Below are 23,470 nucleotides of genomic sequence, written 5' to 3'. Positions count from 1 at the left end.
TTGCATTATTATTAGCCCCATTAAAAGAATTTCTTATTAGTAGAGCTTGGCGAAATAGCTCAGTTGTGAGAACATTAGACTGAAGATCTAAGGGTGTCTTGTTCAATCCTGGGGTTTAGCATGGTTGGGTGTTTGCTTTTGCTACTGAATAGCAATTTAGCAGCAAAAACTGTTGTGTTCAGGTTTTGATCTTGAAGAGTATTTTATGTTTTTTCAGTTTGCAAAATCTTTAGCTCCAAAAAAAGACATTCTTATCAGTATAGCTTGCCAAAATAGCTCAGTTGTGAGAGCAATAGACTGAAGACCTTAAAGTCCCTAGTACGATTGTGGGTTTCCACATGTTTGGGTGTTTGCATTTTCATACTGAGTAGCAATTCAGCAAAAAGAAATTTAGCAGCAGAAACTTTCATTTTCAGGTTTCGCCCTCTAGGACACTTGATGTTCTTTCAGTTTGCCTTATCTTAAACACCAAAAAAGACTTTCCAAATGTCAGACTTAGCCGCAATATCTCAGTTGGGAGAGCAATAGACTGAAGCTCTAAAGGTCCGTGGTTCGATCCAGGGTTACGGTATGTTTAGTTGCTGTATTTTTGTTACAGAATAGCAATTTACCAGCAGAATCTTTCATTATCAGGTGTTGTTCTTCAAGAACACTTGATGCTCTTTTTTTTCCCAACCTAAAACCCCAAATACGGCTTCACATCTTTCACAATTAGCCGAAATAGCTCAGTTGGGAGAGCGTTAGACTGAAGATCTAAAGGTCCCTGGTTCGATCCCGGGTTTTGCCATATTTAGTTGCTGTTTTTCTGTTACAGAATAGCAATTTAGCAGCAGAAACTGCCGTGTTCAGGTTCTGGTCTTCAAGATCATTTCATGTTATTACAGTTTGCATTATTATTAGCCCCATTAAAATAATTTCTTATTAGTAGAGCTTGGCGAAATAGCTCTGTTGTGAGAACATTAGACTGAATATCTAAGGATGTCTTGTTCAATCCTGGGGTTTAGCATGGTTGGGTGTTTGCTGTTGCTACTGAATAGCAATTTAGCAGCAAAAACTGTTGTGTTCAGGTTTTGATCTTGAAGAGTATTTTATGTTTTTTCAGTTTGCAAAATCTTTAGCTCCAAAAAAAGACATTCTTATCAGTATAGCTTGCCAAAGTAGCTCAGTTGTGAGAGCAATAGACTGAAGACCTTAAAGTCCCTAGTACGATCGTGGGTTTCCACATGTTTGGGTGTTTGCATTTTCATACTGAGTAGCAATTCAGCAAAAAGAAATTTAGCAGCAGAAACTTTCATTTTCAGGTTTCGCCCTCTAGGACACTTGATGTTCTTTCAGTTTGCCTTATCTTAAACACCAAAAAAGACTTTACAAATGTCAGACTTAGCCGCAATAGCTCAGTTGGGAGAGCATTAGACTGAAGCTCTAAATGTCTGTGGTTCGATCCCGGGTTACGGCATGTTTAGTTGCTGTATTTTTGTTACAGAATAGCAATTTACCAGCAGAATCTTTCATTATAAGGTGTTGTCCTTCAAGAACCCTTGATGCTCTTTTTTTTCCCAACCTAAAACCCCATATACTGCTTCACATCTTTTACAATTAGCCAAGATAGCTCAGTCAGGAGAGCATTAGATTGAAGATCTAAAGGTCCCTGGTTCGATCCTGGGTTTCGGCATGTTTAGTTGCTGTACTTTTGTTACAGAATAGCAATTTACCAGCAGAATCTTTCATTATCAGGTGTTGTTCTTCAAGAACACTTGATGCTCTTTTTTTCCTAACCTAAAACCCCAAATATGACTTCACATCTTTCACAATTAGCCGAAATAGCTCAGTTGGGAGAGCGTTAGACTGAATATCTAAAGGTCCCTGGTTCAATCCTGGGTTTCGGCATATTTAGTTGCTGTTTTTTTGTTACAGAATAGCAATTTAGCAGCAGAAACTGCCGTGTTCAGGTTCTGGTCTTCAAGATCATTTCATGTTATTACAGTTTGCATTATTATTAGCCCCAATAAAATAATTTCTTATTAGTAGAGCTTGGCGAATTAGCTCAGTTGTGAGAACATTAGACTGAAGATCTAAGGGTGTCTTGTTCAATCCTGGGGTTTAGCATGGTTCGGTGTTTGTTTTTGCTACTGAATAGCAATTTAGCAGCAAAAACTGTTGTGTTCAGTTTTTGATCTTGAAAAACATTTTATGTTATTTCAGTTTGCAAAATCTTTAGCTCCAATAAAAAACATTCTTATCAGTATAGCTTGCCAAAATAGCTCAGTTGTGAGAGCAATAGACTGAAGACCTTAAAATCCCTAGTACGATCGTGGGTTTCCACATGTTTGGGTGTTTGCATTTTGTTACTGAGTAGCAATTCAGTAAAAAGAAATTTAGCAGCAGAAACTTTTATTTTCAGGTTTCGCCCTCTAGGACACTTGATGTTCTTTCAATTTGCCTTATAGGACACTTGATGTTCTTTCAGTTTGCCTTATCTTAAACACCAAAAAAAGACTTTCTAAATGTCAGACTTACCCGCAATAGCTTTTTTGTGAGAGCATTAGACTGAAGATCTAAAGGTCCCTGGTTTGATCCCAGGTTTCGGCATGTTTAGTTGCTGTATTTTTGTTACAGAATAGCAATTTACCAGCAGAATCTTTCATTATCAGGTGTTGTTCATCAAGAACACTTAATGCACTTTTTTTCCCAACCTAAAACCCCAAATACGGCTTAACATTTTTCACAATTAGCCGAAATAGCTCAGTTGGGAGAGCGTTAGACTGAAGATCTAAAGGTCCCTGGTTCGATCCTTGGTGTCGGCATATTTAGTTGCTGTTTTTTTGTTACAGAATAGCAATTTAGCAGCAGAAACTGACGTGTTCAGGTTCTGGTCTTCAAGATCATTTCATGTTATCACAGTTTGCATTATTATTAGCCCCAATAAAAGAATTTCTTATTAGTAGAGCTTGGCGAAATATCTCAATTGTGAGAACATTAGACTGAAGATCTAAGGGTGTCTTGTTCAATCCTGGGGTTTAGCATGGTTGGGTGTTTGCTTTTGCTACTGAATAGCAATTTAGCAGCAAAAACTGTTGTGTTCAGTTTTTGATCTTGAAAAACATTTTATGTTATTTCAGTTTGCAAAATCTTTAGCTCCAAAAAAATACATTCTTATCAGTATAGCTTGCCAAAATAGCTCAGTTGTGAGAGCAATAGACTGAAGACCTTAAATTCCCTAGTTCGATCGTGGGTTTCCACATGTTTGGGTGTTGCAGTTTGTTACTGAGTAGCAATTCAGCAAAAAGAAATTTAGCAGCATAAACTTTCATTTTCAGGTTTCGCCCTCTAGGACACTTGATGTTTTTTCAGTTTGCCTTATCTTAAACACCAAAAAAGACTTTCTAAATGTCAGACTTACCCGCAATATCTCTTTTGTGAGAGCATTAGACTGAAGATCTAAAGGTCCCTGGTTCGATCCCAGGTTTCGGCATGTTTAGTTGCTGTATTTTTGTTACAGAATAGCAATTTACCAGCAGAATCTTTCATTATCAGGTGTTGTTCATCAAGAACACTAAATGCTCTTTTTTCCCCCAACCTAAAACCCTAAATATGACTTCACATCTTTCACAATTAGCCGAAATAGCTCAGTTGGGAGAGCGTTAGACTGAAGATCTTAAGGTCCCTGGTTCAATCCCGGGTTTCAGCATATTTTGTTGCTGTTTTTTTTGTTACAGAATAGCAATTTAGCAGCAGAAACTGCCGTGTTCAGGTTCTGGTTTTCAAGAACATTTCATGTTATTACAGTTTGCATTATTATTAGCCCCAATAAAATAATTTCTTATTAGTAGAGCTTGGCGAAATAGCTCAGTTGTGACAACATTAGACTGAAGATCTAAGGGTGTCTTGTTCAATCCTGGGGTTTAGCATGGTTGGGTGTTTGCTTTTGCTACTGAATAGCAATTTAGCAGCAAAAACTGTTGTGTTCAGGTTTTGATCTTGAAAAGCATTTTATGTTATTTCAGTTTGCAAAATCTTTAGCTCCTAAAAAAAGACATTATTATCAGTATAGCTTGCCAAAATAGCTCAGTTGTGAGAGCAATAGACTGAAGACCTTAAAATCCCTAGTACGATCGTGGGATTCCACATGTTTGGGTGTTTGCAGTTTGTTACTGAGTAGCAATTCAGCAAAAAGAAATTTAGCAGCAGAAACTTTCATTTTCGGGTTTCGCCCTCTAGGACACTTGATGTTCTTTCAGTTTGCCTTATCTTAAACACCAAAATTTTTTTTCCAAATGTCAGACTTAGCCGCAATATCTCAGTTGGGAGAGCAATAGACTGAAGCTCTAAAGGTCCGTGGTTCGATCCAGGGTTACGATATGTTTAGTTGCTGTATTTTTGTTACAGAATAGCAATTTACCAGCAGAATCTTTCATTATCAGGTGTTGTTCTTCAAGAACACTTGATGCTCTTTTTTTTCCCAACCTAAAACCCCAAATACGGCTTAACATCTTTCACAATTAGCTGAAATAGCTCAGTTGGGAGAGCGATAGACTGAAGATCTAAAGGTCGCTGGTTCGATCCCGGGTTTTGGCATATTTAGTTGCTGTTTTTCTGTTACAGAATAGCAATTTAGCAGCAGAAACTGCCGTGTTCAGGTTCTGGTCTTCAAGATCATTTCATGTTATTACAGTTTGCATTATTATTAGCCCCATTAAAAGAATTTCTTATTAGTAGAGCTTGGCGAAATAGCTCAGTTGTGAGAACATTAGACCGAAGATCTAAGGGTGTCTTGTTCAATCCTGGGGTTTAGCATGGTTGGGTGTTTGCTTTTGCTACTGAATAGCAATTTAGCAGCAAAAACTGTTGTGTTCAGGTTTTGATCTTGAAAAACATTTTGTTATTTCAGTTTGCAAAATCTTTAGCTCCAAAAAAAAACCATTCTTATCAGTATAGCTTGCCAAAATAGCTCAGTTGTGAGAGCAATAGACTGAAGACCTTAAAATCCCTAGTACGATCGTGGGATTCCACATGTTTGGGTGTTTGCAGTTTGTTACTGAGTAGCAATTCAGCAAAAAGAAATTTAGCAGCAGAAACTTTCATTTTCAGGTTTCGCCCTCTAGGACACGATGTTCTTTCAGTTTGCCTTATAGGACACTTGATGTTCTTTCAGTTTGCCTTATCTTAAACACCAAAAAAGACTTTCTAAATGTCAGACTTACCCGCAATAGCTCTTTTGTGAGAGCATTAGACTGAAGATCTAAAGGTCCCTGGTTTGATCCCAGGTTTCGGCATGTTTAGTTGCTGTATTTTTGTTACAGAATAGCAATTTACCAGCAGAATCTTTCATTATCAGGTGTTGTTCATCAAGAACACTTAATGCACTTTTTTCCCCAACCTAAAACCCCAAATACGGCTTAAAATTTTTCACGATTAGCCGAAATATCTCAGTTGGGAGAGCGTTAGACTGAAGATCTAAAGGTCCCTGGTTCGATCCCGGGTTTCGGCATATTTAGTTGCTGTTTTTTTGTTACAGAATAGCAATTTAGCAGCAGAAACTGACGTGTTCAGGTTCTGGTCTTCAAGATCATTTCATGTTATCACAGTTTGCATTATTATTAGCCCCAATAAAAGAATTTCTTATTAGTAGAGCTTGGCGAAATATCTCAGTTGTGAGAACATTAGACTGAAGATCTAAGGGTGTCTTGTTCAATCCTGGGGTTTAGCATGGTTGGGTGTTTGCTTTTGCTACTGAATAGCAATTTAGCAGCAAAAACTGTTGTGTTCAGTTTTTGATCTTGAAAAACATTTTATGTTATTTCAGTTTGCAAAATCTTTAGCTCCAAAAAAATACATTCTTATCAGTATAGCTTGCCAAAATAGCTCAGTTGTGAGAGCAATAGACTGAAGACCTTAAATTCCCTAGTACGATCGTGGGTTTCCACATGTTTGGGTGTTGCAGTTTGTTACTGAGTAGCAATTCAGCAAAAAGAAATTTAGCAGCATAAACTTTCATTTTCAGGTTTCGCCCTCTAGGACACTTGATGTTTTTTCAGTTTGCCTTATCTTAAACACCAAAAAAGACTTTCTAAATGTCAGACTTACCCGCAATAGCTCTTTTGTGAGAGCATTAGACTGAAGATCTAAAGGTCCCTGGTTCGATCCCAGGTTTCGGCATGTTTAGTTGCTGTATTTTTGTTACAGAATAGCAATTTACCAGCAGAATCTTTCATTATCAGGTGTTGTTCATCAAGAACACTTAATGCTCTTTTTTTCCACAACCTAAAACCCTAAATATGACTTCACATTTTTCACAATTAGCCGAAATAGCTCAGTTGGGAGAGTGTTAGACTGAAGATCTTAAGGTCCCTGGTTCAATCCCGCGTTTCAGCATATTTTGTTGCTGTTTTTTTTGTTACAGAATAGCAATTTAGCAGCAGAAACTGCCGTGTTCAGGTTCTGGTTTTCAAGAACATTTCATGTTATTACAGTTTGCATTATTATTAGCCCCAATAAAATAATTTCTTATTAGTAGAGCTTGGCGAAATAGCTCAGTTGTGACAACATTAGACTGAAGATCTAAGGGTGTCTTGTTCAATCCTGGGGTTTAGCATGGTTGGGTGTTTGCTTTTGCTACTGAATAGCAATTTAGCAGCAAAAACTGTTGTGTTCAGGTTTTGATCTTGAAAAGCATTTTATGTTATTTCAGTTTGCAAAATCTTTAGCTCCTAAAAAAAGACATTGTTATCAGTATAGCTTGCCAAAATAGCTCAGTTGTGAGAGCAATAGACTGAAGACCTTAAAATCCCTAGTACGATCGTGGGATTCCACATGTTTGGGTGTTTGCAGTTTGTTACTGAGTAGCAATTCAGCAAAAAGAAATTTAGCAGCAGAAACTTTCATTTTCAGGTTTCGCCCTCTAGGACACTTGATGTTTTTTCAGTTTGCCTTATCTTAAACACCAAAAAAAACTTTCCAAATGTCAGACTTAGCCGCAATATCTCAGTTGGGAGAGCAATAGACTGAAGCTCTAAAGGTCCGTGGTTCGATCCAGGGTTACGGTATGTTTAGTTGCTGTATTTTTGTTACAGAATAGCAATTTACCAGCAGAATCTTTCATTATCAGGTGTTGTTCTTCAAGAACACTTGATGCTCTTTTTTTTCCTAACCTAAAACCCCAAATACGGCTTAACAGCTTTCACAATTAGCTGAAATAGCTCATTTGGGAGAGCGTTAGACTGAAGATCTAAAGGTCGCTGGTTCGATCCCGGGTTTTGGCATGTTTAGCTGCTGTATTTTTGTTACAGAATAGCAATTTACCAGCATAATCTTTCATTATCAGGTGTTGTTCTTCAAGAACACTTGATGCTCTTTTTTTCCTAACCTAAAACCCCATATACGGCTTCACATCTTTCACAATTAGCCAAGATAGCTCAGTCAGGAGAGCTTTAGACTGAAGATCTAAAGGTCCCTGGTTCGATCCCGGGTTTCGGCATGTTTAGTTGCTGTACTTTTGTTACAGAATAGCAATTTACCAACAGAATCTTTCATTATCAGGTGTTGTTCTTCAAGAACACTTGAAGCTCTTTTTTTCCTAACCTAAAACCCCAAATACGACTTCACATTTTTCACAATTAGCCGAAATAGCTCAGTTGGGAGAGCGTTAGACTGAAGATGTAAAGGTCCCTGGTTCAATCCTGGGTTTCGGCATATTTAGTTGCTGTTTATTTGTTACAGAATAGCAATTTAGCAGCAGAAACTGCCGTGTTCAGGTTCTGGTCTTCAAGATCATTTCATGTTATTACAGTTTGCATTATTATTAGCCCCATTAAAATAATTTCTTATTAGTAGAGCTTGGCGAAATAGCTCAGTTGTGAGAACATTAGACTGAATATCTAAGGATGTCTTGTTCAATCCTGGGGTTTAGCATGGTTGGGTGTTTGCTGTTGCTACTGAATAGCAATTTAGCAGCAAAAACTGTTGTGTTCAGGTTTTGATCTTGAAGAGTATTTTATGTTTTTTCAGTTTGCAAAATCTTTAGCTCCAAAAAAAGACATTCTTATCAGTATAGCTTGCCAAAGTAGCTCAGTTGTGAGAGCAATAGACTGAAGACCTTAAAGTCCCTAGTACGATCGTGGGTTTCCACATGTTTGGATGTTTGCATTTTCATACTGAGTAGCAATTCAGCAAAAAGAAATTTAGCAGCAGAAACTTTCATTTTCAGGTTTCGCCCTCTAGGACACTTGATGTTCTTTCAGTTTGCCTTATCTTAAACACCAAAAAAGACTTTACAAATGTCAGACTTAGCCGCAATAGCTCAGTTGGGAGAGCATTAGACTGAAGCTCTAAATGTCTGTGGTTCGATCCCGGGTTACGGCATGTTTAGTTGCTGTATTTTTGTTACAGAATAGCAATTTACCAGCAGAATCTTTCATTATAAGGTGTTGTCCTTCAAGAACCCTTGATGCTCTTTTTTTTTCCCAACCTAAAACCCCATATACTGCTTCACATCTTTCACAATTAGCCAAGATAGCTCAGTCAGGAGAGCATTAGATTGAAGATCTAAAGGTCCCTGGTTCGATCCTGGGTTTCGGCATGTTTAGTTGCTGTACTTTTGTTACAGAATAGCAATTTACCAGCAGAATCTTTCATTATCAGGTGTTGTTCTTCAAGAACACTTGATGCTCTTTTTTTCCTAACCTAAAACCCCAAATATGACTTCGCATCTTTCACAATTAGCCGAAATAGCTCAGTTGGGAGAGCGTTAGACTGAAGATCTAAAGGTCCCTGGTTCAATCCTGGGTTTCGGCATATTTAGTTGCTGTTTTTTTGTTACAGAATAGCAATTTAGCAGCAGAAACTGCCGTGTTCAGGTTCTGGTCTTCAAGATCATTTCATGTTATTACAGTTTGCATTATTATTAGCCCCAATAAAATAATTTCTTATTAGTAGAGCTTGGCGAATTAGCTCAGTTGTGAGAACATTAGACTGAAGATCTAAGGGTGTCTTGTTCAATCCTGGGGTTTAGCATGGTTCGGTGTTTGTTTTTGCTACTGAATAGCAATTTAGCAGCAAAAACTGTTGTGTTCAGTTTTTGATCTTGAAAAACATTTTATGTTATTTCAGTTTGCAAAATCTTTAGCTCCAATAAAAAACATTCTTATCAGTATAGCTTGCCAAAATAGCTCAGTTGTGAGAGCAATAGACTGAAGACCTTAAAATCCCTAGTACGATCGTGGGTTTCCACATGTTTGGGTGTTTGCATTTTGTTACTGAGTAGCAATTCAGTAAAAAGAAATTTAGCAGCAGAAACTTTTATTTTCAGGTTTCGCCCTCTAGGACACTTGATGTTCTTTCAATTTGCCTTATAGGACACTTGATGTTCTTTCAGTTTGCCTTATCTTAAACACCAAAAAAAGACTTTTTTAAATGTCAGACTTACCCGCAATAGCTTTTTTGTGAGAGCATTAGACTGAAGATCTAAAGGTCCCTGGTTTGATCCCAGGTTTCGGCATGTTTAGTTGCTGTATTTTTGTTACAGAATAGCAATTTACCAGCAGAATCTTTCATTATCAGGTGTTGTTCATCAAGAACACTTAATGCACTTTTTTTCCCAACCTAAAACCCCAAATACGGCTTAACATTTTTCACAATTAGCCGAAATAGCTCAGTTGGGAGAGCGTTAGACTGAAGATCTAAAGGTCCCTGGTTCGATCCTGGGTGTCGGCATATTTAGTTGCTGTTTTTTTGTTACAGAATAGCAATTTAGCAGCAGAAACTGACGTGTTCAGGTTCTGGTCTTCAAGATCATTTCATGTTATCACAGTTTGCATTATTATTAGCCCCAATAAAAGAATTTCTTATTAGTAGAGCTTGGCGAAATATCTCAATTGTGAGAACATTAGACTGAAGATCTAAGGGTGTCTTGTTCAATCCTGGGGTTTAGCATGGTTGGGTGTTTGCTTTTGCTACTGAATAGCAATTTAGCAGCAAAAACTGTTGTGTTCAGTTTTTGATCTTGAAAAACATTTTATGTTATTTCAGTTTGCAAAATCTTTAGCTCCAAAAAAATACATTCTTATCAGTATAGCTTGCCAAAATAGCTCAGTTGTGAGAGCAATAGACTGAAGACCTTAAATTCCCTAGTTCGATCGTGGGTTTCCACATGTTTGGGTGTTGCAGTTTGTTACTGAGTAGCAATTCAGCAAAAAGAAATTTAGCAGCATAAACTTTCATTTTCAGGTTTCGCCCTCTAGGACACTTGATGTTTTTTCAGTTTGCCTTATCTTAAACACCAAAAAAGACTTTCTAAATGTCAGACTTACCCGCAATATCTCTTTTGTGAGAGCATTAGACTGAAGATCTAAAGGTCCCTGGTTCGATCCCAGGTTTCGGCATGTTTAGTTGCTGTATTTTTGTTACAGAATAGCAATTTACCAGCAGAATCTTTCATTATCAGGTGTTGTTCATCAAGAACACTTAATGCTCTTTTTCCCCCCACCTAAAACCCTAAATATGACTTCACATCTTTCACAATTAGCCGAAATAGCTCAGTTGGGAGAGCGTTAGACTGAAGATCTTAAGGTCCCTGGTTCAATCCCGGGTTTCAGCATATTTTGTTGCTGTTTTTTTTGTTACAGAATAGCAATTTAGCAGCAGAAACTGCCGTGTTCAGGTTCTGGTTTTCAAGAACATTTCATGTTATTACAGTTTGCATTATTATTAGCCCCAATAAAATAATTTCTTATTAGTAGAGCTTGGCGAAATAGCTCAGTTGTGACAACATTAGACTGAAGATCTAAGGGTGTCTTGTTCAATCCTGGGGTTTAGCATGGTTGGGTGTTTGCTTTTGCTACTGAATAGCAATTTAGCAGCAAAAACTGTTGTGTTCAGGTTTTGATCTTGAAAAGCATTTTATGTTATTTCAGTTTGCAAAATCTTTAGCTCCTAAAAAAAGACATTATTATCAGTATAGCTTGCCAAAATAGCTCAGTTGTGAGAGCAATAGACTGAAGACCTTAAAATCCCTAGTACGATCGTGGGATTCCACATGTTTGGGTGTTTGCAGTTTGTTACTGAGTAGCAATTCAGCAAAAAGAAATTTAGCAGCAGAAACTTTCATTTTCAGGTTTCGCCCTCTAGGACACTTGATGTTCTTTCAGTTTGCCTTATCTTAAACACCAAAATTTTTTTTCCAAATGTCAGACTTAGCCGCAATATCTCAGTTGGGAGAGCAATAGACTGAAGCTCTAAAGGTCCGTGGTTCGATCCAGGGTTACGATATGTTTAGTTGCTGTATTTTTGTTGCAGAATAGCAATTTACCAGCAGAATCTTTCATTATCAGGTGTTGTTCTTCAAGAACACTTGATGCTCTTTTTTTTCCCAACCTAAAACCCCAAATACGGCTTAACATCTTTCACAATTAGCTGAAATAGCTCAGTTGGGAGAGCGATAGACTGAAGATCTAAAGGTCGCTGGTTCGATCCCGGGTTTTGGCATATTTAGTTGCTGTTTTTCTGTTACAGAATAGCAATTTAGCAGCAGAAACTGCCGTGTTCAGGTTCTGGTCTTCAAGATCATTTCATGTTATTACAGTTTGCATTATTATTAGCCCCATTAAAAGAATTTCTTATTAGTAGAGCTTGGCGAAATAGCTCAGTTGTGAGAACATTAGACCGAAGATCTAAGGGTGTCTTGTTCAATCCTGGGGTTTAGCATGGTTGGGTGTTTGCTTTTGCTACTGAATAGCAATTTAGCAGCAAAAACTGTTGTGTTCAGGTTTTGATCTTGAAAAACATTTTGTTATTTCAGTTTGCAAAATCTTTAGCTCCAAAAAAAAACCATTCTTATCAGTATAGCTTGCCAAAATAGCTCAGTTGTGAGAGCAATAGACTGAAGACCTTAAAATCCCTAGTACGATCGTGGGATTCCACATGTTTGGGTGTTTGCAGTTTGTTACTGAGTAGCAATTCAGCAAAAAGAAATTTAGCAGCAGAAACTTTCATTTTCAGGTTTCGCCCTCTAGGACACGATGTTCTTTCAGTTTGCCTTATAGGACACTTGATGTTCTTTCAGTTTGCCTTATCTTAAACACCAAAAAAGACTTTCTAAATGTCAGACTTACCCGCAATAGCTCTTTTGTGAGAGCATTAGACTGAAGATCTAAAGGTCCCTGGTTTGATCCCAGGTTTCGGCATGTTTAGTTGCTGTATTTTTGTTACAGAATAGCAATTTACCAGCAGAATCTTTCATTATCAGGTGTTGTTCATCAAGAACACTTAATGCACTTTTTTCCCCAACCTAAAACCCCAAATACGGCTTAAAATTTTTCACGATTAGCCGAAATATCTCAGTTGGGAGAGCGTTAGACTGAAGATCTAAAGGTCCCTGGTTCGATCCCGGGTTTCGGCATATTTAGTTGCTGTTTTTTTGTTACAGAATAGCAATTTAGCAGCAGAAACTGACGTGTTCAGGTTCTGGTCTTCAAGATCATTTCATGTTATCACAGTTTGCATTATTATTAGCCCCAATAAAAGAATTTCTTATTAGTAGAGCTTGGCGAAATATCTCAGTTGTGAGAACATTAGACTGAAGATCTAAGGGTGTCTTGTTCAATCCTGGGGTTTAGCATGGTTGGGTGTTTGCTTTTGCTACTGAATAGCAATTTAGCAGCAAAAACTGTTGTGTTCAGTTTTTGATCTTGAAAAACATTTTATGTTATTTCAGTTTGCAAAATCTTTAGCTCCAAAAAAATACATTCTTATCAGTATAGCTTGCCAAAATAGCTCAGTTGTGAGAGCAATAGACTGAAGACCTTAAATTCCCTAGTACGATCGTGGGTTTCCACATGTTTGGGTGTTGCAGTTTGTTACTGAGTAGCAATTCAGCAAAAAGAAATTTAGCAGCATAAACTTTCATTTTCAGGTTTCGCCCTCTAGGACACTTGATGTTTTTTCAGTTTGCCTTATCTTAAACACCAAAAAAGACTTTCTAAATGTCAGACTTACCCGCAATAGCTCTTTTGTGAGAGCATTAGACTGAAGATCTAAAGGTCCCTGGTTCGATCCCAGGTTTCGGCATGTTTAGTTGCTGTATTTTTGTTACAGAATAGCAATTTACCAGCAGAATCTTTCATTATCAGGTGTTGTTCATCAAGAACGCTTAATGCTCTTTTTTTCCACAACCTAAAACCCTAAATATGACTTCACATCTTTCACAATTAGCCGAAATAGCTCAGTTGGGAGAGTGTTAGACTGAAGATCTTAAGGTCCCTGGTTCAATCCCGGGTTTCAGCATATTTTGTTGCTGTTTTTTTTGTTACAGAATAGCAATTTAGCAGCAGAAACTGCCGTGTTCAGGTTCTGGTTTTCAAGAACATTTCATGTTATTACAGTTTGCATTATTATTAGCCCCAATAAAATAATTTCTTATTAGTAGAGCTTGGCGAAATAGCTCAGTTGTGACAACATTAGACTGAAGATCTAAGGGTGTCTTGTTCAATCCTGGGGTTTAGCATGGTTGGGTGTTTGCTTTTGCTACTGAATAGCAATTTAGCAGCAAAAACTGTTGTGTTCAGGTTTTGATCTTGAAAAGCATTTTATGTTATTTCAGTTTGCAAAATCTTTAGCTCCTAAAAAAAGACATTGTTATCAGTATAGCTTGCCAAAATAGCTCAGTTGTGAGAGCAATAGACTGAAGACCTTAAAATCCCTAGTACGATCGTGGGATTCCACATGTTTGGGTGTTTGCAGTTTGTTACTGAGTAGCAATTCAGCAAAAAGAAATTTAGCAGCAGAAACTTTCATTTTCAGGTTTCGCCCTCTAGGACACTTGATGTTTTTTCAGTTTGCCTTATCTTAAACACCAAAAAAAACTTTCCAAATGTCAGACTTAGCCGCAATATCTCAGTTGGGAGAGCAATAGACTGAAGCTCTAAAGGTCCGTGGTTCGATCCAGGGTTACGGTATGTTTAGTTGCTGTATTTTTGTTACAGAATAGCAATTTACCAGCAGAATCTTTCATTATCAGGTGTTGTTCTTCAAGAACACTTGATGCTCTTTTTTTTCCTAACCTAAAACCCCAAATACGGCTTAACAGCTTTCACAATTAGCTGAAATAGCTCATTTGGGAGAGTGTTAGACTGAAGATCTAAAGGTCGCTGGTTCGATCCTGGGTTTTGGCATGTTTAGCTGCTGTATTTTTGTTACAGAATAGCAATTTACCAGCAGAATCTTTCATTATCAGGTGTTGTTCTTCAAGAACACTTGATGCTCTTTTTTTCCTAACCTAAAACCCCATATACGGCTTCACATCTTTCGCAATTAGCCAAGATAGCTCAGTCAGGAGAGCATTAGACTGAAGATCTAAAGGTCCCTGGTTCGATCCCGGGTTTCGGCATGTTTAGTTGCTGTACTTTTGTTACAGAATAGCAATTTACCAACAGAATCTTTCATTATCAGGTGTTGTTCTTCAAGAACACTTGAAGCTCTTTTTTTCCTAACCTAAAACCCCAAATACGACTTCACATTTTTCACAATTAGCCGAAATAGCTCAGTTGGGAGAGCGTTAGACTGAAGATGTAAAGGTCCCTGGTTCAATCCTGGGTTTCGGCATATTTAGTTGCTGTTTATTTGTTACAGAATAGCAATTTAGCAGCAGAAACTGCCGTGTTCAGGTTCTGGTCTTCAAGATCATTTCATGTTATTACAGTTTGCATTATTATTAGCCCCAATAAAAGAATTTCTTATTAGTAGAGCTTGGCGAATTAGCTCAGTTGTGAGAACATTAGACTGAAGATCTAAGGGTGTCTTGTTCAATCCTGGGGTTTAGCATGGTTGGGTGTTTGCTTTTGCTACTGAATAGCAATTTAGCAGCAAAAACTGTTGTGTTCAAGTTTTGATCTTGATCTTTGATCTTACCTGCAGAATCTTTCATTATGAGGTGTTGCTCTTCAAGAACACTTGATGCTCTTTTTTTCCCCAACCTAAAACCCCAAATAAGACTTCACATCTTTCACAATTAACCAAAATAGCGCAGTTGGGAGAGCGTTAGACGGAAGATCTAAAGGTCCCTGGTTCGATCCCGGGTTACGGCATATTTAGTTGCTGTTTTTTTTTGTTACAGAATAGCAATTTAGCAGCAGAAACTGCCGTGTTCAGGTTCTGGTCTTCAAGAACATTTTATGTTATTACAGTTTGCATTATTATTAGCCCTAATAAAAGAATTTCTTATTAGTAGAGCTTGGCGAAATAGCTCAGTTGTGAGAACATTAGACTGGAGATCTAAGGGTGTCTTGTTCAATCCTGGGGTTTAGCATGGTTGGGTGTTTGCTTTTGCTACTGAATAGCAATTTAGCAGCAAAAACTGTTGTGTTCAGGTTTTGATCTTGAAGAGTATTTTATGTTTTTTCAGTTTGCAAAATCTTTAGCTCCAAAAAAAGACATTCTTATCAGTATAGCTTGCCAAAATAGCTCAGTTGTGAGAGCAATAGACTGAAGACCTTAAAGTCCCTAGTACGATCGTGGGTTTCCACATGTTTGGGTGTTTGCATTTTCATACTGAGTAGCAATTCAGTAAAAAGAAATTTAGCAGCAGAAACTTTCATTTTCAGGTTTCGCCCTCTAGGACACTTGATGTTCTTTCAGTTTGCCTTATCTTAAACACCAAAAAAGAATTTCCGAATGTCAGACTTAGCCGCAATAGCTCAGTTGGGAGAGCATTAGACTGAAGCTCTAAAGGTCTGTGGTTTGATCCCGGGTTACGGCATGTTTAGTTGCTGTATTTTTGTTACAGAATAGCAATTTACCAGCAGAATCTTTCATTATAAGGTGTTGCTCTTCAAGAACACTTGATGCTCTTTTTTTCCCAACCTAAAACCCCAAATACGACTTCACATCTGTCACAATTAGTCGAAATAGCTCAGTTGGGAGAGCGTTAGACTGAAGATCCCTGGTTCGATCCCGGGTTTCGGCATATTTAGTTGCTGTTTCTTTTGTTACAGAATAGCAATTTAGCAGCAGAAACTGCCGTGTTCAGGTTCTGGTTTTCAAGAACATTTCATGTTATTACAGTTTGCATTATTATTAGCCCCAATAAAATAATGTCTTATTAGTAAAGCTTGGCGAAATAGCTCAGTTGTGACAACATTAGACTGAAGATCTAAGGGTGTCTTGTTCAATCCTGGGGTTTAGCATGGTTGGGTGTTTGCTTTTGCTACTGAATAGCAATTTAGCAGCAAAAACTGTTGTGTTCAGGTTTTGATCTTGAAAAGCATTTTATGTTATTTCAGTTTGCAAAATCTTTAGCTCCTAAAAAAAGACATTCTTATCAGTATAACTTGCCAAAATAGCTCAGTTGTGAGAGCAATAGACTGAAGACCTTAAAATCCCTAGTACGATCGTGGGATTCCACATGTTTGGGTGTTTGCAGTTTGTTACTGAGTAGCAATTCAGCAAAAAGAAATTTAGCAGCAGAAACTTTCATTTTCAGGTTTCGCCCTCTAGGACACTTGATGTTCTTTCAGTTTGCCTTATCTTAAACACCAAATTTTTTTTTCCAAATGTCAGACTTAGCCGCAATATCTCAGTTGGGAGAGCAATAGACTGAAGCTCTAAAGGTCCGTGGTTCGATCCAGGGTTACGATATGTTTAGTTGCTGTATTTTTGTTACAGAATAGCAATTTACCAGCAGAATCTTTCATTATCAGGTGTTGTTCTTCAAGAACACTTGATGCTCTTTTTTTTCCCAACCTAAAACCCCAAATACGGCTTAACATCTTTCACAATTAGCTGAAATAGCTCAGTTGGGAGAGCGATAGACTGAAGATCTAAAGGTCGCTGGTTCGATCCTGGGTTTTGGCATATTTAGTTGCTGTTTTTCTGTTACAGAATAGCAATTTAGCAGCAGAAACTGCCGTGTTCAGGTTCTGGTCTTCAAGATCATTTCATGTTATTATAGTTTGCATTATTATTAGCCCCATTAAAAGAATTTCTTATTAGTAGAGCTTGGCGAAATAGCTCAGTTGTGAGAACATTAGACCGAAGATCTAAGGGTGTCTTGTTCAATCCTGGGGTTTAGCATGGTTGGGTGTTTGCTTTTGCTACTGAATAGCAATTTAGCAGCAAAAACTGTTGTGTTCAGGTTTTGATCTTGAAAAACATTTTGTTATTTCAGTTTGCAAAATCTTTAGCTCCAAAAAAAAACATTCTTATCAGTATAGCTTGCCAAAATAGCTCAGTTGTGAGAGCAATAGACTGAAGACCTTAAAATCCCTAGTACGATCGTGGGATTCCACATGTTTGGGTGTTTGCAGTTTGTTACTGAGTAGCAATTCAGCAAAAAGAAATTTAGCAGCAAAAACTTTCATTTTCAGGTTTCGCCCTCTAGGACACGATGTTCTTTCAGTTTGCCTTATAGGACACTTGATGTTCTTTCAGTTTGCCTTATCTTAAACACCAAAAAAGACTTTCTAAATGTCAGACTTACCCGCAATAGCTCTTTTGTGAGAGCATTAGACTGAAGATCTAAAGGTTACTGGTTTGATCCCAGGTTTCGGCATGTTTAGTTGCTGTATTTTTGTTACAGAATAGCAATTTACCAGCAGAATCTTTCATTATCAGGTGTTGTTCATCAAGAACACTTAATGCACTTTTTTTCCCAACCTAAAACCCCAAATACGGCTTAACATTTTTCACAATTAGCCGAAATATCTCAGTTGGGAGAGCGTTAGACTGAAGATCTAAAGGTCCCTGGTTCGATACCGGGTTTCGGCATATTTAGTTGCTGTTTTTTTGTTACAGAATAGCAATTTAGCAGCAGAAACTGCCGTGTTCAGGTTCTGGTCTTCAAGAACATTTCATGTTATTACAGTTTGCATTATTATTAGCCCCATTAAAAGAATTTCTTATTAGTAGAGCTTGGCGAAATATCTCAGTTGTGAGAACATTAGACTGAAGATCTAAGGGTGTCTTGTTCAATCCTGGGGTTTAGCATGGTTGGGTGTTTGCTTTTGCTACTGAATAGCAATTTAGCAGCAAAAACTGTTGTGTTCAGTTTTTGATCTTGAAAAACATTTTATGTTATTTCAGTTTGCAAAATCTTTAGCTCCAAAAAAATACATTCTTATCAGTATAGCTTGCCAAAATAGCTCAGTTGTGAGAGCAATAGACTGAAGACCTTAAATTCCCTAGTACGATCGTGGGTTTCCACATGTTTGGGTGTTGCAGTTTGTTACTGAGTAGCAATTCAGCAAAAAGAAATTTAGCAGCATAAACTTTCATTTTCAGGTTTTGCCCTCTAGGACACTTGATGTTTTTTCAGTTTGCCTTATCTTAAACACCAAAAAAGACTTTCTAAATGTCAGACTTACCCGCAATAGCTCTTTTGTGAGAGCATTAGACTGAAGATCTAAAGGTCCCTGGTTCGATCCCAGGTTTCGGCATGTTTAGTTGCAGTATTTTTGTTACAGAATAGCAATTTACCAGCAGAATCTTTCATTATCAGGTGTTGTTCATCAAGAACACTTAATGCTCTTTTTTTCCCCAACCTAAAACCCTAAATATGACTTCACATCTTTCACAATTAGCCGAAATAGCTCAGTTGGGAGAGTGTTAGACTGAAGATCTTAAGGTCCCTGGTTCAATCCCGGGTTTCAGCATATTTTGTTGCTGTTTTTTTTGTTACAGAATAGCAATTTAGCAGCAGAAACTGCCGTGTTCAGGTTCTGGTTTTCAAGAACATTTCATGTTATTACAGTTTGCATTATTATTAGCCCCAATAAAATAATTTCTTATTAGTAGAGCTTGGCGAAATAGCTCAGTTGTGACAACATTAGACTGAAGATCTAAGGGTGTCTTGTTCAATCCTGGGGTTTAGCATGGTTGGGTGTTTGCTTTTGCTACTGAATAGCAATTTAGCAGCAAAAACTGTTGTGTTCAGGTTTTGATCTTGAAAAACATTTTGTTATTTCAGTTTGCAAAATCTTTAGCTCCAAAAAAAAAACATTCTTATCAGTATAGCTTGCCAAAATAGCTCAGTTGTGAGAGCAATAGACTGAAGACCTTAAAATCCATAGTATGATCGTGGGTTTCCACATGTTTGGGTGTTTGCATTTTGTTACTGAGTAGCAATTCAGCAAAAAGAAATTTAGCAGCAGAAACTTTTATTTTCAGGTTTCGCCCTCTAGGACACTTGATGTTCTTTCAGTTTGCCTTATCTTAAACACCAAAAAAGACTTTCCAAATGTCAGACTTAGCCGCAATATCTCAGTTGGGAGAGCAATAGACTGAAGCTCTAAAGGTCCGTGGTTCGATCCAGGGTTACGGTATGTTTAGTTGCTGTATTTTTGTTACAGAATAGCAATTTACCAGCAGAATCTTTCATTATCAGGTGTTGTTCTTCAAGAACACTTGATGCTCTTTTTTTTCCTAACCTAAAACCCCAAATACGGCTTAACAGCTTTCACAATTAGCTGAAATAGCTCAGTTGGGAGAGTGTTAGACTGAAGCTCTAAAGGTCGCTGGTTCGATCCCGGGTTTTGGCATATTTAGTTGCTGTTTTTCTGTTACAGAATAGCAATTTAGCAGCAGAAACTGCCGTGTTCAGGTTCTGGTCTTCAAGATCATTTCATGTTATTACAGTTTGCATTATTATTAGCCCCATTAAAAGAATTTCTTATTAGTAGAGCTTGGCGAAATAGCTCAGTTGTGAGAACATTAGACTGAAGATCTAAGGGTGTCTTGTTCAATCCTGGGGTTTAGCATGGTTGGGTGTTTGCTTTTGCTACTGAATAGCAATTTAGCAGCAAAAACTGTTGTGTTCAGGTTTTGATCTTGAAAAACATTTTGTTATTTCAGTTTGCAAAATCTTTAGCTCCAAAAAAAAAACATTCTTATCAGTATAGCTTGCCAAAATAGCTCAGCTGTGAGAGCAATAGACTGAAGACCTTAAAATCCATAGTATGATCGTGGGTTTCCACATGTTTGGGTGTTTGCATTTTGTTACTGAGTAGCAATTCAGCAAAAAGAAATTTAGCAGCAGAAACTTTTATTTTCAGGTTTCGCCCTCTAGGACACTTGATGTTCTTTCAGTTTGCCTTATCTTAAACACCAAAAAAGACTTTCCAAATGTCAGATTTACCCGCAATAGCTCATTTGGGAGAGCATTAGACTGAAGATCTAAAGGTCCCTGGTTCAATCCCAGGTTTTGGCATGTTTAGCTGCTGTATTTTTGTTACAGAATAGCAATTTACCAGCAGAATCTTTCATTATCAGGTGTTGTTCTTCAAGAACACTTGATGCTCTTTTTTTCCTAACCTAAAACCCCATATACGGCTTCACATCTTTCACAATTAGCCAAGATAGCTCAGTCAGGAGAGCATTAGACTGAAGATCTAAAGGTCCCTGGTTCGATCCCGGGTTTCGGCATGTTTAGTTGCTGTACTTTTGTTACAGAATAGCAATTTACCAACAGAATCTTTCATTATCAGGTGTTGTTCTTCAAGAACACTTGATGCTCTTTTTTTCCTAACCTAAAACCCCAAATACGACTTCACATTTTTCACAATTAGCCGAAATAGCTCAGTTGGGAGAGCGTTAGACTGAAGATCTAAAGGTCCCTGGTTCAATCCTGGGTTTCGGCATATTTAGTTGCTGTTTATTTGTTACAGAATAGCAATTTAGCAGCAGAAACTGCCGTGTTCAGGTTCTGGTCTTCAAGATCATTTCATGTTATTACAGTTTGCATTATTATTAGCCCCAATAAAAGAATTTCTTATTAGTAGAGCTTGGCGAATTAGCTCAGTTGTGAGAACATTAGACTGAAGATCTAAGGGTGTCTTGTTCAATCCTGGGGTTTAGCATGGTTGGGTGTTTGCTTTTGCTACTGAATAGCAATTTAGCAGCAAAAACTGTTGTGTTCAAGTTTTGATCTTGATCTTTGATCTTACCTGCAGAATCTTTCATTATGAGGTGTTGCTCTTCAAGAACACTTGATGCTCTTTTTTTCCCCAACCTAAAACCCCAAATAAGACTTCACATCTTTCACAATTAGCCAAAATAGCGCAGTTGGGAGAGCGTTAGACGGAAGATCTAAAGGTCCCTGGTTCGATCCCGGGTTACGGCATATTTAGTTGCTGTTTTTTTTGTTACAGAATAGCAATTTAGCAGCAGAAACTGCCGTGTTCAGGTTCTGGTCTTCAAGAACATTTCATGTTATTACAGTTTGCATTATTATTAGCCCTAATAAAAGAATTTCTTATTAGTAGAGCTTGGCGAAATAGCTCAGTTGTGAGAACATTAGACTGGAGATCTAAGGGTGTCTTGTTCAATCCTGGGGTTTAGCATGGTTGGGTGTTTGCTTTTGCTACTGAATAGCAATTTAGCAGCAAAAACTGTTGTGTTCAGTTTTTGATCTTGAAAAACATTTTATGTTATTTCAGTTTGCAAAATCTTTAGCTCCAAAAAAAGACATTCTTATCAGTATAGCTTGCCAAAATAGCTCAGTTGTGAGAGCAATAGACTGAAGACCTTAAAGTCCCTAGTACGATCGTGGGTTTCCACATGTTTGGGTGTTTGCATTTTCATACTGAGTAGCAATTCAGCAAAAAGAAATTTAGCAGCAGAAACTTTCATTTTCAGGTTTCGCCCTCTAGGACACTTGATGTTCTTTCAGTTTGCCTTATCTTAAACACCAAAAAAGACTTTCTAAATGTCAGACTTAGCCGCAATAACTCAGTTGGGAGAGCATTAGACTGAAGCTCTAAAGGTCTGTGGTTCGATCCTGGGTTACGGCATGTTTAGTTGCTGTATTTTTGTTACAGAATAGCAATTTACCAGCAGAATCTTTCATTATCAGGTGTTGTTCTTCAAGAACACTTGATGCTCTTTTTTTCCCCAACCTAAAACCCCATATACGGCTTCACAACTTTCACAATTAGCCAAGATAGCTCAGTCGGGAGAGCATTAGACTGAAGATCTAAAGGTCCCTGGTTCGATCCCGGGTTTTGGCATATTTAGTTGCTGTTTTTTTGTTACAGAATAGCAATTTAGCAGCAGAAACTGCCGTGTTCAGGTTCTGGTCTTCAAGAACATTTCATGTTATTACAGTTTGCATTATTATTAGCCCCATTAAAAGAATTTCTTATTAGTAGAGCTTGGCGAAATAGCTCAGTTGTGAGAACATTAGACTGAAGATCTAAGGGTGTCTTGTTCAATCCTGGGGTTTAGCATTGTTGGGTGTTTGCTTTTGCTACTGAATAGCAATTTAGCAGCAAAAACTGTTGTGTTCAGGTTTTGATCTTGATCTTTGATCTTACCTGCAGAATCTTTCATTATCAGGTGTTGCTCTTCAAGAACATTTGATGCTCTTTTTTTCCCCAACCTAATACCCCAAATAAGACTTCACATCTTTCACAATTAGCCAAAATAGCGCAGTTGGGAGAGTGTTAGATGGAAGATCTAAAGGTCCCTGGTTCAATCTTGGGTTTTGGCATATTTAGTTGCTGTTTTTTTTTGTTACAGAATAGCAATTTAGCAGCAGAAACTGCTGTGTTCAGGTTCTGGTCTTCAAGAACATTTCATGTTATTACAGTTTGCATTATTATTAGCCCCAATAAAATAATTTCTTATTAGTAGAGCTTGGCGAATTAGCTCAGTTGTGAGAACATTAGACTGAAGATCTAAGGGTGTCTTGTTCAATCCTGGGGTTTAGCATGGTTGGGTGTTTGCTTTTGCTACTGAATAGCAATTTAGCAGCAAAAACTGTTGTGTTCAGTTTTTGATCTTGAAAAATATTTTATGTTTTTTCAGTTTGCAAAATCTTTAGCTCCAATAAAAAACATTCTTATCAGTATAGCTTGCCAAAATAGCTCAGTTGTGAGAGCAATAGACTGAAGACCTTAAAATCCCTAGTACGATCGTGGGTTTCCACATGTTTGGGTGTTTGCATTTTGTTACTGAGTAGCAATTCAGCAAAAAGAAATTTAGCAGCAGAAACTTTTATTTTCAGGTTTCGCCCTCTAGGACACTTGATGTTCTTTCAATTTGCCTTATCTTAAACACCAAAAAAGACTTTCCAAATGTCAGACTAACCCGCAATAGCTCATTTGGGAGAGCATTAGACTGAAGATCTAAAGGTCCCTGGTTCAATCCCAGGTTTCGGCATGTTTAGCTGCTGTATTTTTGTTACAGAATAGCAATTTACCAGCCGAATCTTTCATTATCAGGTGTTGTTCTTCAAGAACACTTGATGCTCTTTTTTTCCTAACCTAAAACCCCAAATACGACTTCACATCTTTCACAATTAGCCGAAATAGCTCAGATGGGAGAGCGTTAGACTGAAGATCTAAAGGTCCCTTGTTCAATCCCGGGTTTCAGCATATTTAGTTGCTGTTTTTTTTGTTACAGAATAGCAATTTAGCAGCAGAAACTGCCGTGTTCAGGTTCTGGTTTTCAAGAACATTTCATGTTATTACAGTTTGCATTATAATTAGCC

At 37.6% G+C, this 23,470-nt stretch overlaps 34 non-coding genes across 34 annotated transcripts; all 34 read left to right on the top strand.

The window, feature by feature from the left end:
- Positions 1–714: 714 nt before the first annotated feature.
- On the top strand, positions 715–787 carry TRNAF-GAA (transfer RNA phenylalanine (anticodon GAA)). Its single transcript has one exon. It is a non-coding gene; the product is annotated as a tRNA-Phe (tRNA).
- A 596-nt stretch (positions 788–1,383) lies between these two features.
- TRNAF-GAA (transfer RNA phenylalanine (anticodon GAA)) lies at positions 1,384–1,456 on the top strand. The gene has a single exon. It is a non-coding gene; the product is annotated as a tRNA-Phe (tRNA).
- Positions 1,457–1,599: 143 nt separating this feature from the next.
- On the top strand, positions 1,600–1,672 carry TRNAF-GAA (transfer RNA phenylalanine (anticodon GAA)). Its single transcript has one exon. It is a non-coding gene; the product is annotated as a tRNA-Phe (tRNA).
- Positions 1,673–1,814: 142 nt separating this feature from the next.
- TRNAF-GAA (transfer RNA phenylalanine (anticodon GAA)) lies at positions 1,815–1,887 on the top strand. The gene has a single exon. It is a non-coding gene; the product is annotated as a tRNA-Phe (tRNA).
- Positions 1,888–2,731: 844 nt separating this feature from the next.
- On the top strand, positions 2,732–2,804 carry TRNAF-GAA (transfer RNA phenylalanine (anticodon GAA)). The gene has a single exon. It is a non-coding gene; the product is annotated as a tRNA-Phe (tRNA).
- Positions 2,805–3,615: 811 nt separating this feature from the next.
- TRNAF-GAA (transfer RNA phenylalanine (anticodon GAA)) lies at positions 3,616–3,688 on the top strand. Its single transcript has one exon. It is a non-coding gene; the product is annotated as a tRNA-Phe (tRNA).
- Positions 3,689–4,502: 814 nt separating this feature from the next.
- TRNAF-GAA (transfer RNA phenylalanine (anticodon GAA)) lies at positions 4,503–4,575 on the top strand. Its single transcript has one exon. It is a non-coding gene; the product is annotated as a tRNA-Phe (tRNA).
- Positions 4,576–5,415: 840 nt separating this feature from the next.
- On the top strand, positions 5,416–5,488 carry TRNAF-GAA (transfer RNA phenylalanine (anticodon GAA)). The gene has a single exon. It is a non-coding gene; the product is annotated as a tRNA-Phe (tRNA).
- Positions 5,489–6,299: 811 nt separating this feature from the next.
- Positions 6,300–6,372, top strand: TRNAF-GAA (transfer RNA phenylalanine (anticodon GAA)). The gene has a single exon. It is a non-coding gene; the product is annotated as a tRNA-Phe (tRNA).
- An 814-nt stretch (positions 6,373–7,186) lies between these two features.
- Positions 7,187–7,259, top strand: TRNAF-GAA (transfer RNA phenylalanine (anticodon GAA)). The gene has a single exon. It is a non-coding gene; the product is annotated as a tRNA-Phe (tRNA).
- A 142-nt stretch (positions 7,260–7,401) lies between these two features.
- On the top strand, positions 7,402–7,474 carry TRNAF-GAA (transfer RNA phenylalanine (anticodon GAA)). The gene has a single exon. It is a non-coding gene; the product is annotated as a tRNA-Phe (tRNA).
- A 142-nt stretch (positions 7,475–7,616) lies between these two features.
- TRNAF-GAA (transfer RNA phenylalanine (anticodon GAA)) lies at positions 7,617–7,689 on the top strand. Its single transcript has one exon. It is a non-coding gene; the product is annotated as a tRNA-Phe (tRNA).
- Positions 7,690–8,285: 596 nt separating this feature from the next.
- TRNAF-GAA (transfer RNA phenylalanine (anticodon GAA)) lies at positions 8,286–8,358 on the top strand. The gene has a single exon. It is a non-coding gene; the product is annotated as a tRNA-Phe (tRNA).
- Positions 8,359–8,502: 144 nt separating this feature from the next.
- Positions 8,503–8,575, top strand: TRNAF-GAA (transfer RNA phenylalanine (anticodon GAA)). The gene has a single exon. It is a non-coding gene; the product is annotated as a tRNA-Phe (tRNA).
- Positions 8,576–8,717: 142 nt separating this feature from the next.
- Positions 8,718–8,790, top strand: TRNAF-GAA (transfer RNA phenylalanine (anticodon GAA)). Its single transcript has one exon. It is a non-coding gene; the product is annotated as a tRNA-Phe (tRNA).
- An 845-nt stretch (positions 8,791–9,635) lies between these two features.
- On the top strand, positions 9,636–9,708 carry TRNAF-GAA (transfer RNA phenylalanine (anticodon GAA)). The gene has a single exon. It is a non-coding gene; the product is annotated as a tRNA-Phe (tRNA).
- An 810-nt stretch (positions 9,709–10,518) lies between these two features.
- On the top strand, positions 10,519–10,591 carry TRNAF-GAA (transfer RNA phenylalanine (anticodon GAA)). Its single transcript has one exon. It is a non-coding gene; the product is annotated as a tRNA-Phe (tRNA).
- An 814-nt stretch (positions 10,592–11,405) lies between these two features.
- On the top strand, positions 11,406–11,478 carry TRNAF-GAA (transfer RNA phenylalanine (anticodon GAA)). The gene has a single exon. It is a non-coding gene; the product is annotated as a tRNA-Phe (tRNA).
- An 840-nt stretch (positions 11,479–12,318) lies between these two features.
- On the top strand, positions 12,319–12,391 carry TRNAF-GAA (transfer RNA phenylalanine (anticodon GAA)). Its single transcript has one exon. It is a non-coding gene; the product is annotated as a tRNA-Phe (tRNA).
- Positions 12,392–13,202: 811 nt separating this feature from the next.
- Positions 13,203–13,275, top strand: TRNAF-GAA (transfer RNA phenylalanine (anticodon GAA)). Its single transcript has one exon. It is a non-coding gene; the product is annotated as a tRNA-Phe (tRNA).
- A 1,029-nt stretch (positions 13,276–14,304) lies between these two features.
- TRNAF-GAA (transfer RNA phenylalanine (anticodon GAA)) lies at positions 14,305–14,377 on the top strand. Its single transcript has one exon. It is a non-coding gene; the product is annotated as a tRNA-Phe (tRNA).
- A 142-nt stretch (positions 14,378–14,519) lies between these two features.
- Positions 14,520–14,592, top strand: TRNAF-GAA (transfer RNA phenylalanine (anticodon GAA)). The gene has a single exon. It is a non-coding gene; the product is annotated as a tRNA-Phe (tRNA).
- Positions 14,593–15,672: 1,080 nt separating this feature from the next.
- On the top strand, positions 15,673–15,745 carry TRNAF-GAA (transfer RNA phenylalanine (anticodon GAA)). Its single transcript has one exon. It is a non-coding gene; the product is annotated as a tRNA-Phe (tRNA).
- Positions 15,746–16,766: 1,021 nt separating this feature from the next.
- On the top strand, positions 16,767–16,839 carry TRNAF-GAA (transfer RNA phenylalanine (anticodon GAA)). The gene has a single exon. It is a non-coding gene; the product is annotated as a tRNA-Phe (tRNA).
- Positions 16,840–17,678: 839 nt separating this feature from the next.
- On the top strand, positions 17,679–17,751 carry TRNAF-GAA (transfer RNA phenylalanine (anticodon GAA)). Its single transcript has one exon. It is a non-coding gene; the product is annotated as a tRNA-Phe (tRNA).
- Positions 17,752–18,562: 811 nt separating this feature from the next.
- On the top strand, positions 18,563–18,635 carry TRNAF-GAA (transfer RNA phenylalanine (anticodon GAA)). Its single transcript has one exon. It is a non-coding gene; the product is annotated as a tRNA-Phe (tRNA).
- Positions 18,636–19,447: 812 nt separating this feature from the next.
- TRNAF-GAA (transfer RNA phenylalanine (anticodon GAA)) lies at positions 19,448–19,520 on the top strand. Its single transcript has one exon. It is a non-coding gene; the product is annotated as a tRNA-Phe (tRNA).
- Positions 19,521–20,115: 595 nt separating this feature from the next.
- TRNAF-GAA (transfer RNA phenylalanine (anticodon GAA)) lies at positions 20,116–20,188 on the top strand. The gene has a single exon. It is a non-coding gene; the product is annotated as a tRNA-Phe (tRNA).
- Positions 20,189–20,330: 142 nt separating this feature from the next.
- TRNAF-GAA (transfer RNA phenylalanine (anticodon GAA)) lies at positions 20,331–20,403 on the top strand. The gene has a single exon. It is a non-coding gene; the product is annotated as a tRNA-Phe (tRNA).
- Positions 20,404–20,545: 142 nt separating this feature from the next.
- On the top strand, positions 20,546–20,618 carry TRNAF-GAA (transfer RNA phenylalanine (anticodon GAA)). Its single transcript has one exon. It is a non-coding gene; the product is annotated as a tRNA-Phe (tRNA).
- A 409-nt stretch (positions 20,619–21,027) lies between these two features.
- On the top strand, positions 21,028–21,100 carry TRNAF-GAA (transfer RNA phenylalanine (anticodon GAA)). The gene has a single exon. It is a non-coding gene; the product is annotated as a tRNA-Phe (tRNA).
- An 813-nt stretch (positions 21,101–21,913) lies between these two features.
- TRNAF-GAA (transfer RNA phenylalanine (anticodon GAA)) lies at positions 21,914–21,986 on the top strand. Its single transcript has one exon. It is a non-coding gene; the product is annotated as a tRNA-Phe (tRNA).
- A 1,083-nt stretch (positions 21,987–23,069) lies between these two features.
- TRNAF-GAA (transfer RNA phenylalanine (anticodon GAA)) lies at positions 23,070–23,139 on the top strand. Its single transcript has one exon. It is a non-coding gene; the product is annotated as a tRNA-Phe (tRNA).
- Positions 23,140–23,281: 142 nt separating this feature from the next.
- Positions 23,282–23,354, top strand: TRNAF-GAA (transfer RNA phenylalanine (anticodon GAA)). The gene has a single exon. It is a non-coding gene; the product is annotated as a tRNA-Phe (tRNA).
- Positions 23,355–23,470: the final 116 nt, after the last annotated feature.

The sequence above is a fragment of the Pseudophryne corroboree genome, chromosome 4 (genome assembly GCF_028390025.1).
Source record: "Pseudophryne corroboree isolate aPseCor3 chromosome 4, aPseCor3.hap2, whole genome shotgun sequence".
NCBI classification, from domain to species: domain Eukaryota; kingdom Metazoa; phylum Chordata; class Amphibia; order Anura; family Myobatrachidae; genus Pseudophryne; species Pseudophryne corroboree.
Note: the sequence above shows the minus strand (reverse complement) of the source record. Positions and strands in the feature narration are given on the sequence as shown.